The following is a 12,057-nucleotide window of genomic DNA, read 5'->3' as shown; positions in this document are numbered from 1 at the left end:
AAACTGAGAAATGAAGTGTCTCGGTTCATACAAGAAGAGGATGAGTCGCTGGTAGAAGCCTGGGAGAGATATAAAGAGTTATTGAGAAGGGTGCCAAATCATGGTATCCCTATGTGGATGCAAGTGCAAAATTTCTACAATGGTGTGACCAACATTTACAAAATTCAAATCGAATCCATTGCTAACGGTAATCCAGAAGATCTTGAGCCACAGGCTTTGTATGACCTTATTGAGAAGGTAGTCAGCACAAGTTACAACTGGCACTCAGCCAGAAGTGAAGGGAAGAAGATGGGAAATGATGATGTTGTGTCAAAATTGACAAGTCAGGTAGAACAGCTTGCTCGACAGATGGGAAAGATAAATGTGTCTTCAATCCACAATGAACCACCATTCAATGACATTTGTGATTTTTGCGGAGGAGCTCATTTCAACATAAACTGTCCCGGAGTTAAGCAAGGAAAGGGCACACAGGCAGAATGTGACTACGCAGGGTATAATCAAAGGAACCAGCCTAACCGTTATTCTAACACATACAACTCTGAAACCCGGAACCATCCAAATTTTGGATGGACATGCCAACCAGACCAGCTGGGACAACCACGGTATCAAGACCAGCCAAGGTATCAACAATAGCAAGGAGGACAGTACCAACGACAACCTCAGCAGCAATACAAGCAACCTGTGCCACCAAAGGAAGATGTAGAGCCAGATATGAAAACAATGATGATGCAGTTCATGAAACAAACACAGGCGTCGATCAAGAATCTGGAGACACAAGTTCACCAGATAGCTGCATCCACGTCAAAAGGAAAGGGAATAATGCCAAGCAACACAGAGCCAAATCCTAAAGGCGACGTCATGGCAATCACCATAAGGTCTGGTAAGGAAACTCAACCAATTGTTTTGACTGATAAGAATGCTGAGTGTGCAGGAACATCCAAGGAAGCTGAAGGGGAGCAGGAACAGGTTGTTCCTAGTAATGAAGAAACAAGGAAGGCAAACTACACAGGTAAGCCGGATCAAGAGGAGGGCGAAAGAATGTATAAACCACCATCACCGTATGTTCCACCTGTGCCATATCAAGAGGAGGGCAAACTACACAGGTAAGCTGGAAGAGCAGAATTCGAAAGTGTTGGATACCTTAAGGAAGTTACACATCAACATTCCTTTCGTAGAAGCACTGGCACAGATGCCGACATACGCCAAATTCCTCAAAGACATCCTGTCAAACAAAAAGAAGCTGGAGAACATTTCCATGATACAACTCAACAGAGATTGTTCGTCAATACTCCAAAACAAGCAGCAGCTACCTAAGAAGCTAAAAGGTCCAGGGAGTTTTTCGATTCCTTGTTCAATTGGAAAGCTAAATATTGAAAATGCACTGTGTGATCTAGGGGCTAGTATAAACCTCATGCCGTATTCTGTATATGCAAAACTTGGATTAGGAGAACCCCAACCTACTCGTATGTCTATTCAATTAGCTGATCGTTCAGTATGCTATCCTAGGGGGGTTGTGGAAGATGTGCTAGTCGAAGTAGGGAAATTTATTTTGCCCGTTGATTTTATTATAATGGACATTGATGAAGACTTGCATGTTCCTATCATCCTAGGTAGACCATTCTTAGCCACAGGGAAGGCATTGATAGACGTAGGCGAGGGACAATTATTTTTAAGGATTAATGGGGAAGAAGTCATCTTTAAGATGAACGAGGCAATGAGACGTGCAAATAATAATGATGACACATGTTGTTTCTTGGATGATTTTCAAAGTCTTTCTACTTTGCAGGAGCAGGACACTTTAGAAACTTTATTGGGAGAAGAGGTGAACATATGCGAAGGAACATGCTGTTCCATTGAATCCAGCCAACCGGCACCTCCTTTCGATCCTACTGTTCCTACTCATCAAGAACCACCGGAGATACCAACTGTGCCGGTGACTAAACCGGAATTGAAACCGTTGCCTGCACACCTCGAGTATGCGTTCCTTGAACCACCCAGTGGAAGTCCAATCATCATATCCTCGAAGTTAACTCCTAATCAAAAGGCGCAACTCATGGCGGTTTTGCGAAGAAACAAGGATGCAATCGCATGGAAAATTGATGACATAAAAGGAATTAGTCCTGCAGTATGTGTTCACATAATCTTAATGGAAAAGGAGCACAAACCAACTGTCCAACCGCAACGCAGACTAAATCCCCACATGAAGGAGGTTGTGCGAAAAGAAGTGATCAAGCTTCTCGATGCTGGCATTATTTACCCAATATCTGATAGTGTGTGGACAAGCCCTGTTCACGTTGTTCCAAAAAAGGGAGGAACAACAGTAGTCCTCAACGAGAAAGACGAGTTGGTGCCCACAAGAACGATTACAGGGTGGAGAGTTTGTGTTGATTACAGAAAGCTCAATGAAGCCACAAGGAAGGATCATTTCCCTTTGCCCTTCATTGATCAGATGCTGGAGCGGTTAGCAGGATATGCTTTCTATTGTTTTCTCGACGGGTATTCAGGATACAACCAAATCGCAATTCATAGTGAGGACCAAGAAAAGACAACGTTCACATGTCCGTATGGGACTTATGCTTACAGAAGAATGCCGTTCGGGTTGTGCAACGCTCCAGCCACTTTCCAGCGATGTATGATGTCCATTTTTCATGACATGGTGGAGCGGACCGTAGAAATATTCATGGACGACTTCTCGATTTATGGAAACTCATTTGATAGCTGTCTAAACAACCTCGAAGTTGTGCTTGTGCGATGCAAGGAGACTCACTTGGTCCTAAATTGGGAGAAGTGCCACTTCATGGTCACGGGAGGAATTGTCCTCGGGCATAAAATTTCAGAGAAAGGGATGGAAGTGGACAAAGCTAAGGTAGAGGTGATAGAAAAGCTAGCGGTGCCTGCCAATGTAAAAGATGTGCGAAGTTTTCTGGGGCACGTAGGGTTTTATCGCAGGTTCATCAAAGACTTTTCAAAGATTGCGCTTCCTTTGTCGGCCTTACTTCATAAGGAAGCCGAATTCTCTTTCGATGCAAACTGTGTGAAGGCATTTGAGCTCTTAAAGACCAAGCTGATCAACTCGCCTATACTGGCAGGACCGGACTGGGAGCAACCTTTTGAAATGATGTGCGACGCAAGCGATACTTGTGTGGGAGCTGTTCTTGGACAAAGAATTGAGAAGAAGTTCCGGCCTATTTACTATGCAAGCAAGACATTAAACGAGGCCCAATAGAATTACACAACTACCAAGAAGGAACTTATTGCAGTTGTGTATGCCTTCGACAAATTCAGACCCTACTTAGTGCTATCCAAGGTTGTTGTTCACATAGACCACGCTGCGTTGCGATACTTGTTTGCGAAAAAGGATGCTAAGCCGAGGCTGATCCGATGGTTATTATTGCTTCAAGAGTTTGATCTAGAAATAAGGGATAAAAAAGGAACGGAAAATGTCGCAGTTGATCATTTGTCAAGGATTGATCACCAAGGCAGTCAGGAACAACCAGAGATTGTTGAAAGGTTTCCAAACGAACATCTGTACATTGCACAGTCTGCGCCATGGTTTGCCGATATTGCCAATTACCTAGCAAGTTCGCTCAAGCCTCACAAACTGTCCACTAATCAGAGGAGAAATTTTTTTGCTGAAATTAAATATTACTTTTGGGATGACCCTTATCTTTTCAGGTTGTGCGCTGATCAAATTATTCGAAGATGTATATCGCAAGAAAAGGGATAGGATGTTCTAAGCCACTGTCATGACCGTGAAGCTGGAGGACACCATAGCGCTAGCAGAACTGCAGCCAAGGTTCTTCAATCAGGTTTTTTCTGGCTAACGCTTTTCAAAGATGCCCATCTGTTCGTTAGCACTTGTAATGAGTGCCAGCGAACAGGCAACATCTCGGCTAGGAATGCTATGCCCCTCAACAACATAGTTGTTTGCGAAATTTTTGACATCTGGGGCATAGATTTTATGGGTCCATTCCCTACATCCTTAGGGAATAAATATATTTTAGTGGCTGTAGATTATGTGAGCAAGTGGGTCGAAGCAATGGCTAGTCCCACTAATGACGCCCGTGTGGTAGTAAAATTCATGAAAAGGCTGTTTGCCAAATTCGGTGTCCCACGAGCGATCATTAGTGATCAAGGAACCCACTTTTGCAATGCCAAATTCGAGAAGCTGATGGGAAAGCTTGGAGTCTCTCACAGAATTGCCACACCTTACCATCCACAAACAAGTGGACAGGTAGAGATTTCCAATCGAGAAATCAAAAGAATTTTAGAAAAAACTGTTGGAAATTCTAGGAGAGACTGGGCAAACAAGCTTGACGATGCTCTTTGGGCATATATGACTGCCTATAAAACACCAATTGGAATGTCTCCGTTTAGATTATTATACGGAAAATCTTGTCACCTTCTTGTTGAAATGGAACACAGGGCCTTTTGGGCATTAACTTTCTTAAATTTTGAGCAACAGGCTGTTGGAGATCAGAGAAGACTTCAACTCTGCGACATGGAAGAGTTCAGGTTGTTCTCATATGAGAATGCCGTGAATTACAAAACAAAACAAAGCTGTGGCATGATAAAAAAAATCCAGACAAAAACATTCCAAGAAGGTCAGAGAGTCCTCCTGTACAACTCAAGACTCAGGTTGTTTCCTGGGAAGCTAAAGTCAAGATGGACGAGACCTTATATGGTACACAGGGTGTTTGGTCATGGAGCAGTTGAGATTGGCAGTGAAGGTCAGGAACCTTTCAAAGTGAACGGGCAGAGATTAAAACCATATTTAGAGAATGATCACACAAGGAAGATTGATACTGTTCATTTCCAGGACCCCCCAAGCCAGTAAAAGCACAAAAAGGGTGTTCGCTACAAACACCAATTGTAGCACAAGTAACTTTGCATTTTCATTATTTTAATTTGGTTAAATAGTGTCAATTGTAGTAGATTCATTTAACGTAGAACTGTGATTCGTAATGAGTATCTCATGAACAGGCACAGTGGTAAAACTCAAACCTTTTCCAAAAGGTGTAGTTTTACAAATGTACCTATTCAGTAGGGGAGCAGTGCCTTGGGAAATTGGGCAGTAAAAGTATAAGTCAGAAAAAAAAAGAAAAAAAGAAAAAAAAAAGAGTAGATACGTCCAATCCTATCCCCATAGGCACTCATCCCGCCTGTCTTCCTCGATGATATCAAACGGATAGGGAGCAATAACTTCAAAATTTAAATCGTGACCGTTCATCACCCCTGCTCCTATTTCGAATGAACATGCCATTTTGCCAATCTGTCCAGGTGGCGTCTTCTGAATCGACCTCATAATGACAGATTGGCAACGGGACGTTTCTGCTCTCCCTACTTAAGAGCTCTATTTCATTACGGTCATTCGCTCACTGTATTTTTTCTTTCTTTTTCTTTTTCTTTTCTTCGTTCGTTCTTTTCATTTAGACATTCCATGCTCTGTGCCCTTTACCACTGGGAAACATTATTTAAACTAGAGCACAGCATGAGAACCCGTGGTTCAGGAAAACACGTAAAAGTTGAGGGCTCATCCAAGAAAGAAAAATCGAAAGGAAAGATGACGGAGCCCAATACTGTAGCTTTTGTTCCAGACGAAAAACTGGTGAAGAAACTTTCCCAGTTCAAAGACGCAACTGTGCAGGCTTACTACGAAAAGCTGGCTAAGCTTAACTTCGGACCCATCCGAACAGTTTGTTGGGAAACCCTAAGGCGGCTAAAGCTTGATGCTCGTGTGCGCGCACTCATGGAGGCAGGCCACTTTGGATGCTTCTTTGAGATGAAGGAACCTGCTTATCGAGAACTGACAGTCGAGTTCTTGGCCACTTTTAAGCACAACGTGGAGATAACCGATCCTGAGGAAGAGGGAAAGTTTAGCTTCCGACTCATGGGTCACTCCTAGAGGCCTTCGCTCAACTTGTTCAACCAGATGTTAGGTGCTGCCGATGATGATGACCTTGAATCAGAAAGCTACAAAGAAGCATTCACCAAGACGCCAGATGTCTTTGACCCTACGGCTTTCTGGGAGTCGATTTCAAGGCAGAAATACTATGACGGTAGCATGTCCAAGGCTTCCAATGTTGATGACTATGCAATCCGCTATTTGCACAAGCTAATTTCCGGCACAATATTTGCCCGAGAAAATCAAGCCACCATGCCACCTGCAGATCTCACCGCCTTGTGGAGTATGGCAGTTGGGCCGAGAATGAATCTAGGCTACTGGTTCGGAGAATACATCAGCGCTTTCTGCAAGAAGAACTCTTCACTCATTTGTTGTGGGAGCATCGTCACCAGGATTGCTGAATTGATCGGAGTTTTTAAACCCGAAGACCACTCTCGTCTCACGATTGTGAACCACCCGGGCCAGATTGACCTCTGGAGCCTACAGAAGATGTTGTTCGGAAAGATGGTAAATGGGAAGTGGGTGTGGATGTCGGATTTTGTTACATCAAGGCGAACAGAAAGCCGAAAAAGGAAAAGCGAACCAACAGTGTCGGTCTCATCGGATTCTGAACAGGTCGAGAAACCAAAAGACCTAGCCTTCTATCAGAGGTGTGCAAAGCTTTCCAGTGAGGATATAATGGATCGATTCAACGCCCTGTTTTCCCAAAATCAGGAAAACCGCGAAATGATATTCGCCCTGGAGCAAAAATACGAGTCCCAACAGGGGTCGATCGACATGCTTTGCTCTGCCTGTATTATTATGCTTTCATTTTTCTACAATCTATTGCCGTGTTAATAACATTGAGGATAATGTTTTGTTTTAATTTGGGGGTGGGGATTGTGTATCACAATTTATGCGGGCATGACATGATAAATGCTCTAAATTCTATTTGTTTAATTAGTAATTTGATGTAGAACAAATATCCCTTGAGAATCTCTGTTGCATATGTCCTTGGTAATTATTGTGATGTTGGTGTTCATTTTCTCTTCCGCCTGTTTATTCACCATCTAGTCAATTGTTTGGTGTTCAGCGGGAATCAAAGAACAGACTGTGCATGTTTTGATGTAGTAGTTTAGTGTTACTTGCTTGTTTGCATTTTGTGTCCCCAAATCAGGAAGTTCCAAAAATTTTCAAAATTTTAATTCCTCTTTCAAAATTAGTAACCCTTGCCGTACTGTATTTTCCCAAATATAGTGAGAACTTGAGCCTGAGATTGCATCTATGGTATGCATTGATTCTTTTCTGAGTGGGCCAGCGCTCACTATCTTTAGGGAGAATTTGCCTTGGTGCCCTGTTGAAATGGTGATTGGTTATGACTTTCATAGGAGGAAAAAGACATTTAGTTACCCTCTCCGCTACAAAAAAAGACACATGTGCTTTGCACTCCAATGATTAGGATAACCAAGTCGAGCCATGACATGCTCTTTCTGAAAACCCACGAATGATAGCCCTCTTCACTTAAAACTCTAAAACACCCTGAGTTCTGTCTTATGCTTCGAAAAGCCAATCGTTTAAAATAAAATCACATGCTTAAGTTATGCAAAAATAAGCGGTTGAGCAAATATTGCTTAGGAAAAGATTGAAAGGACTTGGGAATATAATGTGGGGAGGAAGGAAACTTAATGACTGTTCACAAATAATAAAAAAAGAGTACTGGGTTATGAGGAAACATGTTGTGTAGATAAGCAAAAAGGGTGAATAACAGTAACCATTGTAGGCTGTGTAGGTTAAATAAATTGCAAAAAGACAGAATTCATACACTGAAATAGCTTTTCACTGTCAAACCAGAACCTAAGCCTAACATTACAACCTTTATGAAGTCCTTTGGACTATGTCTGGAGGAACTTTGACCCTAGATTCGGGACCAATAGGCAAACTCGCACCCTAAGGGTGTGGTGTCTGAGCTGAGGAGTGAAATCGCATTCTTTTTCCTATGATAAGTAAATGCCATTCGAGAGTGAGTGAATTATTCCATTCCTTAGTGAGGCATGTCTGGCAAGTAGGTAACTCCTTATGACAGAGGAAGTCTAAATTTTAAGATTTAAGGAAGTTCTCGAGCAAAAAGGACACAATGTTTAAGGCAAGCTTTAACTCTTCGATGAAATCTTAGCATGCATCTGTTCATTTCCTCATTGCACAAAACAATCTTTGTTCCCCTTTGTTTTCACTCTCTGAAACAAATTTCATTCCTAACTCTTCTTCTGATTCCTTCTTACAATTTGTTGCTTGAGGACAAGCAAAGGTTCAATTTGGGGGTATTTGTTAGGCATGAAATTGACTAAGTTTAACATGATATTTATAAGGGATTTGGGTGTTATTTATGCTATATTATAAAGAATAAGGACTGATTAGTGTCTTTATGCAGATTAGTAAAGATAAATGCTAAACACGCTGGAAACAGCTTGTTTCGCTACTGCCAAAGAGGAGTGGAGCCTTTCTTATGTCCAGCGGTCAAACGCCGAATTATTCAATGACGGACAGCGACAGATCAAAGGTGGCAGAGACAGAGCAGTAGGTGGAGAAGTGTAGAGGCGGCATTACTCAAAGAAGCATGATGACATGAAGTATCGACCCTTGAGTGTTCAAGGGTCAAAAAGGATCTTAAATCATTTCAGTTTATTTTGTGTTAGTTTTTTTTAGTTGACTTAATTTCTGAAAGGGTACTGGGGTTGTACCAATTTTGTCCCTGTCTTTCTCCTTTAAGTAGGCGTAGCAAAGGAAAGATAAAGAGTTCGGAACTTTAGTAGTTTTAGAGATAGAATAGTTGTTTTTAGAAAGAAAGAACAAAAGAGAGCTCGAATGGAGTCTCTGAAGGTTTCACAAACTACCGATTACTCACTGCTCGATATGAGTGAGTAGTCCATTTTGAACGGGCATGGCCAGGCCGAGCCGGTAATGTAAGTTTTATATCATTTTGAATGAATATTTAGTATTTTGCCAATGCTGTGATTGATGAGGATTTAACTTTCATGCCTAGGCATTTATGCATGTGTTAGATGGATGTTAGGACACTGCTTGCATCTTCACTGATATCTCTATTAATCTCTCAACCTCGAAGCTGACCAGTTAGATGGTTGTGTCAAGGGTTTTCTTAATCAGAAATGCAGTTTCGTTCTTAATGCAAGAAAGAACGTATCTTTAGGACGCTAAAGGTTCTAGTAAATCTTAGGAACTTAAGAACACACGAAAGTTGACTTAAGTTCGCATTAAAACTGATACTTTGGCTTCATTGGCATTATCTTGTATTCATTGGAATGTTGTAAGGCTTAGCACGACCTGTTCGGCAGTGTCAAGCCTGTTCTATCTTCTAAATCATTACCAAGTTATCATATTTCTTGCATCATTAGATCTCTTTTATCCCACATAACCAACATCACACAATCAAATTAAAAAGGAGAAACATGTTTGACCCACATGCTGTTTAACAACAATTTCTGATATAGATTTGAATCTCAATCCCTGTGGAGACGATACTTAACTTATCACTTTATTACTTGTATTTAGTGCACTTGCTAGAGTCTCATATGAGGACAATAATATATGGGGGCCGGTTAAGGAATCACACACAAACAAATGTTATTTCCTAACAATTCTGGATGACCATAATGTTGGTCCTGTGTAACTTGACAGTATTGGTTCCGGGGGGGGGGGGGGTGGGTTAGAAACAATTATAAAATTTTTAAATTAAGGCTGACTTATTTTCAATTTAATACTTTTACTCAGTTTCTAGGTCAGCACCGCTGAGTGGATTTTGAGACAGCTTTAGTCAACTGCCAACTATAGCTGTTTCAATTGTGAGTTGGGAAGCAACACTTAAGTCAGTTTCCAACTCAGTACTCAGATTACTTAACTCAGCGCATACAGGTTGTTGTTTTACCGAGTAATATTTAGCAAGCAATACATATATATATCAAAGAATAAATGGTTATAAGTTACTCAACAGACTTATCCTAGTTCGGCCTCTCCGCCTACGTCCAGTCCCCGGAAATGCTTCCGAGCTTTTTGAATCCTCTACTGAGCTCTTTAAAGGTAGAGCACAAACCGTTTACAATAGCAACTGAGTATGCAAGAGTACCGTCCTCTATTCGTCTACTCAATCCTATATCTACCACTAAGTAATGTAACCGAGTACTCAGCCTCACTCTACCGCTGAGTACTATAACCGAGTACTCAGCCTCTCGTTTCTAACTTTTTACAAATGATACATAATTTGTTCTCACTGAGTGAAAAACACTTTAGATTAATAAAATCACTCTAGACTTTTACACAAAAATAGGAGTTTGGTGTAAGAGCTTGCTTTTTCTTTTCAAGACAGAGCTTCTATTTTGTACTTTATCAATGAATAGACTTGATGAAGATCTGTATAGATTAAAGTGTTGGAATGGCTTTTTTATAGTGATGTCTGAGGCTCCAATGATTTGAATCCCGACATAGCCGTTGTGGGGAAACGGTCTTCTTTCATCACTACTTGGTCAGCACTCAGTGCTGCAGGCCAATCCTGTCTTCTGTCTTCGTCAGATGCCAGGTTTGTCTTGTTGTGTGCTTCAGATAGTCCATGCTTCTCGGAAAGGTCCTTCTGACAGATTTCTGAGTCTTCTGAACTTTCCTCAGAATACGACAGGTTTTGTTTTCACCGCTGATCATTATCGAAGCTGACCTGACGATGACTCAGCTTGACATAGCGGCTTTGCCTTCAAGCTTTTCTGAAGAAGACATATTCTTTCACAAAGCTGAGCTACATTCTACTCAGCTCCGGCTGTGTGAATTTCATCTGGTGACTTGACTTTTCTTTCTCTTATAGATATATTGACTTACTCAATATTGAACAAACTTATTAGTACAATTAAATCAAAGCACTTAAATTTAATTGTGTTGGAATATCTTAATCATGGGATTAACTTAAATAATTTTGTCAATTCAAAATCATGTGGAAAGGTGTTTCAACACATAGTAGGTATACCTGGGTATCATTGCTACATGACAAGGGGGAACCACGACAGGCATTACAAGCATTTTGCAATCATGTTAGCAGACAGTTTAACAAGGAAGTCAAGGCAATAAGGTCTGACAATGGGCCTGAATTCACAATGCAAAACTTTTACGAAAGTAAAGGTATTACACATCAAACATCATGCACAGAAACACCCCAACAAAATGGACGTGTTGAGAGAAAGCATCAGGACATCATGAACACAACCAGGGCTCTCATGCTACAAAGTTGCATGCCCAAACCCTTTTGGTCTGAGACAGTTAGCCATGCGGTATATCTTATCAATATGCTATCATCTACCCCCATATAGCAGCAAACACAGTATGAATGTGTGTATAAAGAAAAAGGCAACATCAGTGACCTCAAGGTCTTCGGGTGCTTGGCATACACCTCAACCCTCGACAGGCACAAAAACAAATTCACTGACAGAGCCATACGATGTGTGTTCCTAGGCCATAAAGGAGGCACAAAGGGATACAAATTGTTAAATTTATCAACTAACAGCGTTTTCTTTTCCAGGCATGTAAAGTTTTTTGAAGAACACTTCCCATTTTTAGAAAAGGGCAAAACAACAGACATAACATGTTGCAATGACACGGATCAGGAGCTGACTCATGTGACAATACCAGAAGAAGTTGATGATGACATAGACACGGACCCCAAGACACAATGCAAACAGAAGATATCTCAACAGAACCACCACAACAAGAGCAAGTGAATACCATGTTGAAACACCTTTCGACACTGGCTTAGTCAACTAGTGACTAGGTCAGTGTCTTGCTGATTGCTAAGTGCCGCTGTTACATAATCTTTTCTCAAAGGAAAGAAATCTGCCCTAATCATCTTAAAAAAGGTAAAATAGTTCCTAACCCCCCCCTTGGAACTATATTTGCAACCTTACAAGGGACCAACATACCAGACCAGTTAGAGCAAGGAGAGCACCAACTTACCTGAAAGACTACCATGTAGCCTTGCTGAAGGGCAACCCCTTGCCTACTTTCACAAACTCACCACACCAGCTTACCAAACACCTTTCTTACCAAAAGCTGTCTCCCAAAAAGCAGACTTTTTCCATCAACATCTCATGCCATACGGAACCTACAACATACAAATAGGTAAT

At 41.3% G+C, this 12,057-nt stretch overlaps 1 non-coding gene across 1 annotated transcript; it reads right to left on the bottom strand.

Annotated features, from left to right (window-relative positions):
• On the bottom strand, positions 1-107 carry LOC136204444 (small nucleolar RNA R71). The gene has a single exon (XR_010675286.1). It is a non-coding gene; the product is annotated as a small nucleolar RNA R71 (small nucleolar RNA).
• Positions 108-12,057: the final 11,950 nt, after the last annotated feature.

This window comes from Euphorbia lathyris, chromosome 8, assembly GCF_963576675.1.
Source record: "Euphorbia lathyris chromosome 8, ddEupLath1.1, whole genome shotgun sequence".
NCBI classification, from domain to species: domain Eukaryota; kingdom Viridiplantae; phylum Streptophyta; class Magnoliopsida; order Malpighiales; family Euphorbiaceae; genus Euphorbia; species Euphorbia lathyris.
This window is presented reverse-complemented; position numbering and strand designations above follow the sequence as displayed.